At 45.0% G+C, this 6,867-nt stretch overlaps 1 protein-coding gene across 1 annotated transcript in view; it reads left to right on the top strand.

Annotated features, from left to right (window-relative positions):
• Nucleotides 1-6,867, top strand: part of SLIT3 (slit guidance ligand 3) — a 594,085-nt gene that overhangs the window by 279,009 nt on the left and 308,209 nt on the right. The window lies entirely within an intron of this gene.

Raw genomic sequence — 6,867 nt, 5'->3', positions numbered from 1 at the left:
TGTGATACGGGTAACTTTCCCGAATTCACTCAGTAGTTAGTTGCTTAATGGATGAATAAGTAGGATCAGGGGTGGGGGTGGGAAGCAGGGAGAAGGAGAGACATGGGTGGAGAATGATTTCCAAGGCTGGATCTTTTCTTTATTTGACTCTAGTAAATTTTAACAAGGCCCTTAATAAAATCCCAGTGCTTAGCAGAGCCTCCACGTTTACAAGTCACTGGCCTGGGGTGGAGGAAGGGAACTTGGAATCCTTGGAATCCTGGCGCAGAGCTTAGTCCTGCTGACCTTTCATCAGATCAGGTGAACCGGACTGGTCAGAACAGGCACCATACTCTGAGTGCATCACTCCTGCCAGATACATGGACCGGGAGTCCTGACGCTGGCACGAGAATGGCCCCAGCTCCTTGGAGGTGGCTCCTTAGAGGACTTGCTCCAAGCCAGTGGATGAGATGTTTGAAAGAAATTCTCAGATACAGTCATCACAGGTCTGCAGAGCTTCGTGTCATTGTGCTTTGGAAATGTTACAAAATAGTCGTTGGTAATGAATACTGTGGTGATCATCAGAACCCGTGTCTCATTCCCCAATCTGTAAGATGCCCTTTCTCACACCCCAGAAGTGACTTCCACCAACAAGGAGGAGTTATCATTGTTGGTATTAACTATTTAGTGGGCAATAAATAATATGTATAACATATCAAAGTATAAAGAATAAAAAATGGCAATAAAACGGGTTCCTGTCTTCTAGCACTTAAAGAAAAAAAAAAAAAGCAAAGCAAAGAAAAACATTTTCCTGCCATTGAAATCCTCCGTATAGAATGAAAAATGAAATTTTAATCAAAGTGGGCAGTGGTATACATGGGGCTTCCCCAGGATCATATTCTTTATTTCCTACAACATACTTAAAAAAAAAAAAAAAAAGCACCAGCTTTTGTAATGGCAAAAACAGCTGCGGCCCATTTGCCGACAGCAGAACCAGGTAACTTTTCAAGTCTGGTTGAGTTTTTTTCCCTTCCCTTTGACCTGACATCCATAAGTAAAGATTTTAGGATGTGTAAAACCCTGCGCTCTGACAGAGTGGCCCCTCCCCCCAGGCAGCAGCTGTCTTGAGCTGCTGGACAGAGCATTCCTCCGGCTGCTCTCGGGCTCTGCAAAGCATCCCGAAGTCAGGCCTCCTGCTCTGCTCAACTTTCTTCCCCAGAAATCCCCATCCACACCATCCTTGCTGAGTCCCAGGGGAATCAAGCCATCTTATTTGTAGGCAGTTGTCACCTGACCTGGAATATGATGAGCCCAAAGGATTAGTAGCTAGACCTGTTACAAGTCTTGTCATCCTGGAACCCACAGATGACAGAGACTCCTCTATGGACACCTCACCAAGTAAAACCATTTTCTAGCTCTGGCCCTTCTGCAAACCAGAGAGATCATCTGGAATCGGACACCTCTGAAACTTCATGCTTCACAAAAGCCCGTGAGAGGCATTTTGGAACTGAATGGAGTGCTGTCATGTCTGGAATGCTGGAGCCTGGGCCAGGCTGGGACTCGGGGGGCAGTGCAGGGTCCCAGAGCAGAGCATCATGGGAGCTGAAAGCCAGTTTGGGTTATAGCCTTGGCCCATGTGGACTTAGCAAGTCTTCGGCAGACTTAGCTTCCCTGATCCCCGTTATCTTTTTCTGGGAAAATCAGACCCACATTTCTCATCTCCCCAGGTTATTGGGAAGGTCAAATGATACAGTATATGTGAAGGAACCTTATAAACTATAACGTGCTCTAAAAATAAAAGGTGTTATATGTGAATGAGTATAAATCACAGTGCACCATTTCAGTTCTGCAAACTCAGATAAGAATTTTTGTCCACATCAATTTTGTCATCTTAGTTTCTACTTCAAGCCCAATGTAGGGTTGCCAGACTTAGTGAATAAAAACACAGGACACCCAGGGCAGGGCATCCTAGATTGTTTCTGGCAACTTCACCCCATCCATCCAGGCCACCAGGAAATTGTGGTAGAATTGCTTGGGTTCCACCCTGTCTGGGCCATTGTTCTAGGGATTTGTACAGTGTCAAAGTAAGGCAGAAACCAAACAAGTTACCTCCGTGTTTCCCCTTACCTCCTCCATATGGCAACACTGGGACTGGCTGCTCTCTGTGGGCACACTGGAGACCTGAGAATTATTTTTGCAGAAAAACAATTTGCCTGTATTTGCCTAGCCATACAACATAGCCACTGTCTTGTGGAAGTCTTATTGAGACAAGAATCATGAGGTTTGAGTCCTCTTTGCCTAAGCACCCAGCAGTCTAAGCCTCGGTCTCTCTGTCTCTCTGTCTGTGTCTCTCTTGGTGTCTCATGCTCTCATTCTGCCCCTAGCCCTGGGGTATTTTTTTCTGTTCTGGAAGAAATCTCTACTTTGACTTTCTCCAATTCACTTTGCCTCTTCCTCCATCCAGTTCTTCTTTTGCCCCTTTGTTCTCCACAAACCATATTGGTTCAACTCTGGGCATCAGCTTTTGGAATACCAAAGCCAGGGAGCCTTGCCAGTAACTTCTTCTTTCTCTCTGCAATGGACCATCTCTGAGGCAATGAAGGCAAGGCTGATTGGCTACTTGCTTGAGGAGAGAAGACAGGAAAGGAGAAAAATAGATGAAAAATAGATACAAATTAATGGTTCAAAATGTGTTCCAGCCATAATTTAAATGGTGCTCACTCATTTAGCATGTATTTAATTACCCTTATGTTGTAGCATTTCTCCAGTAGTCTTTTCCTGCAGTACATTTATAATTTGGGGGAGGGACAGGCACTGTACTTTATCATGTACGCTATCTGATCCAAAGTGAGTGCTCAATGTAGGTTGAACTTGTTTACTGGCTTAGAGCTACTTTGTGGGATGTTGGGATGCACACTATCAGATGCTAAGCAACTTTCGGGAAAGCTGGCTGCTTTTGATGACAACAGCAGACCCAGTATTACCTCTGTGGGTTACTGTTGGTTTGTTCTTCATCAGCATAGACAGCTGGAAGAGGAGCATCAGCCCCAACAGGCTGGAGGAGCCTGGCACAGAAAGGTGATGCGGAAAGGAGCTGGTAGCTACAGGAACGCTTGCTCTTTGGCAAGAAAGGAGGAGAGTGTTTGCAAATGGACTCCCCAGGTGACACTTGGCATCATTTCGAATTAATGATACCTTTCCAAGAGTCTTGCAGACCTTGTCAGCTGACTCCATCAAGTTATGATCACCCAGAGACACAGCTACATGGGATCTGGAAAGTGAATTAGCAGGCTGTGGGTTTCCAAAGTTGGAGGGGAGTACATGCTGTAGAATGGAAGTTTCAAGAGGAGGAAGACGATTTTCTGCTTTGATACCTTCTGAGGTCCTTTTGCTTTGTGTTCCAAGGCGACCCCTCTCTCCTGATTTACATTTCCTGGATTCTTCTAAAATGAGCAGTAATTTTTGCTCATGCTGAAATGTGACTTTGGGTGCAGAAAAATCAAGCTGCCTTCGCTCAAATCCCAGCTCACCCACTTACCAGCAGTGTGACCTCAAACAAGTTAGCTCATCTCTGAACCTCAGTTTCCACATTGGTAAAATGCAAATAATAGCACATACGGACCTTCACCATGAGGTGGTACGAGGGTCATGTGCAAAAACGTGTGAAAGTGCTTGCTGTAGTATTTGACAGATAATTAGGGCATGGTGAATGTTTGCTATTAGTGCTTTTGGAATAATTTATCTTTGAGGCAAAATAAGACCTGGAAGATTTCCCTTTTGAAAAAAGGGATGGCAAGTTCAAGTGGTTTGTTCAGACTGCAAGGGAAGTCAGCAGTTGGGTTGGGAGCCCCTCTTCCTCGGTAAAAGGTGGACCTGGCCAGCACCACAAACTCTATGGGTTCCTGTGGCTCCTGCCAAATGCCACCTCTAGCTGTGACTGTGGTCTTTCCTTCAAGGCTCTGTACTCCTCTGCATGGCTGAGGAAAGCAGGTGCCATGCTCTGCATGCTCCCCCTCACAACCTCACAGCTCTGTTGCCACAGATGATGTCTGACCCAAAGATGAGTCACCACAGAAATCATTTGCCTTGTTTCATAAGAGTCTAGAGACCTTCTTCTCCATGAGACCCAGAGTTTTTCTACCTCACATCCTGCCAGAGATGATTTCTTTCCATCACAAACAATCTTTTTTGCTTCTTAATCTCTATATTTTCTTGTGTGGACTTCATCCTGGAGAAAGATAAAGTTATCATCACTTTGGGGCACCTCCATGGCACAATTGGTTAAGCGTCAGACTCTGTATCTCAGCTCAGGTCATGATCTCATGGTTCGTGGGTTCAAGCCCTGCATCAGCTCTGTGCTGATGGTGCAAAGCCTGATTGGGATTCTGTCTCTCCTTCTCTCTGCCCCTCCCCCACATGTCTCTCTCTAAACAAACTAACTAACTAACTAACTAACTAACTAACTTAAAAAAGAAGAGTTATCATCACTTCGCCAGGAAACAGAGCTGGGGGCATATGCCCAACATGGCAGCAGAATGACTGCTTTCACCTGGGAATACTGAAAGCAAGTGGCAGTTCTCTGCAGACTGGGCTCCATGAAGCCCCAGAACCTCCTGGCAGACTGGCTGCTTTGCAGAGGTCACTGTTCAGTACCCCATTAAGGCAACAGAGAAGAAGGGAGTTTAGTGGGGAAGATTAGCATCCAGATTAACACCCAGAGATGATATCATTGTCTCTGAGTGTTCTAGCTAGAGAATTCATGGAAAACCCAAGATCTCTAAAGGCAAAGTGGGGGCATGTACTGGTATATGTACAGTATAACTGCATTGGGAAGAGACCATCTTAAGCTCTGATAAATCTTAGGAAGAAAAGCTATTGAGAAGTTCTTTCTACTTTAAGAAAGCCGGGAGAGTTAAAATTGTAGCAAAGCCAGTGGATAGGTATTCAGTCAAGCCGGCAGACTGCAGTGTATGTAGGCAAACACACATAGACTGTGCACCCCAAAATATACACTTTTAAGTACACACACACATGCACAGGTGTAATGTAAACACATTTACACCCCTATGTAGAGACTCCCAGGCCCTCTCTACCTTAATCTCATGTTAAAGTCTATTATTTCTGAGTCAAAGAGTACATATAATACTTTGGCTGGGCAAAAATACTTTGCCTTGATGGTCAGGGCAGGTCCCCTGAATTTGCCAGGGAGCCAGGATGATAGAATAGTGGAACATCCACATTCTGAGGCCTGCAGGTGTGCAGGTGACTGCTGGGGAATAAATGAGCAGAGCTGTGTGACAGGAGTTCTGTGACTCCCCCAGTACCCAGGCCACTGCCTGGGCACCATGCTGCCTCCTCATCCTTTGCCAGGGTGTGACAGCTGAGAAGGCCAAGAGGGTTGGCTTTATTCTCTAGTTGGCTTGGGTGGGTGGCACTCATGGTTGCTGGTAGAGCAATCTCTTATCTATGAAACTTTGCGCAGGAAAGAAAACAAGTAGAGGTGTAGGGCTAGGTTTCTCTCATTGGGTTTTCAGATCCTGTTTCTAATAGTAAACACCAGGCTGTCATTGGCTTTTTGTGCTCAGAGAAGTGGGAGTGTGTGTGTGTGTGTGTGTGTGTGTGTGTGTGTGTGTGTGAGAGAGAGAGAGAGAGAGAGAGAGAGAGAGAGAGAGAGAAAGTGTGCGAGCAGGGGGAAGAGGGGTGGGAGACAGAGTCTTTAAATTTTAATTGGTCTGCAATGAAAGATTTAACTGTTTAAAAAACAAGACCCTCTTAGTCCCAGACCACAACTTATGTGCTAATGTGGGAGGTTAGGAGCTAGTGAAGAGAGGAGGAGGGGAGGGGCAGATTCCTATTGGATCCTGTGGGGAATCATGCTGTTAAGGGACAGGGGAACCAACCATATGGATAGTAGAATACAATCCCCATCTACTACTAGCTGTCTAACTGTTGTCTCATCTCTTAGGTAGGGAAGGTAATCTTTGCTTTCCTTCTTTTTAAGAGTATTGTGTAAGTGAAATAAATGATTAGGGCATGCAAAGTTGGTTTAAGGTTTAGCTTATACCCTGCTTCAAAAGATGGTGGATAGTTTGGTATAAATCCCTGAAATACAGTGATGTAGCAGATGCTTTGGGGATCAGGCATTGCCATTTGCTAAAATGATTGTTTTCTTATCTATCTTCTCTTCCCCTTCACTTAGATTATACACCCTAATCCCATGGCATCCCTGGGCCCAGCACAGTGCCTGGTACTGAGGAGATGTGTCAGCAAATACCTATTGGATTTTCTGTGGGCATTTGGAGAAAATATAGCCCCTAAGTTCCTGTGGCCCTGATGATTTCTGTACCCTGCCATTTGTTTGCAGCATGAGCCTTAAGTAATAATTTCAGATGGCCTTTAAGGCATCTTGCACTGTCTGCTAAGATTGTGTTTCAGCCCCACCTTACCCCTCCCCCACCCCCACAGCAGAGATGATTGTGCTCTCCAGAAGGACAAGGATCGTGTCTTCCCTGCTTATAGCTATATCTGCCAATCTAGAAAAGTGTCTAGAACATAGTGGGTCAATAAATATTTATTAAATGAATGACTGATTGGATAAATGAATGAATGAATGAATGAATGTTATAGCTGCAGCTGCATTTGTTTTGTTTCCTGTTTCTTGTTTGTCCAGCTGAAAAATGACAGTAGGGATGTAAGTATGGTACTATCACAAGTGCCATTTGCAAATCCATTCTAAATGGCCTTGAGTTGAACTTAATGCCTCTGTTCTTGCTCAACAGGTCATCAGGGAAGATTGTGATGGTGTTGGTGATGATGATGATACCTACCATTAATTGAGAGCCTGCCATGTGCCAGGAACCCTCTGACACATTTCACATGTATCATCTC

The sequence above is a fragment of the Puma concolor genome, chromosome A1, assembly GCF_028749965.1.
Source record: "Puma concolor isolate L17-30 chromosome A1, mPumCon1.1.hap2, whole genome shotgun sequence".
NCBI classification, from domain to species: domain Eukaryota; kingdom Metazoa; phylum Chordata; class Mammalia; order Carnivora; family Felidae; genus Puma; species Puma concolor.
The sequence above is the reverse complement of the archived record's forward strand: the minus strand, read 5'-3'. Positions and strand labels throughout refer to the sequence as shown.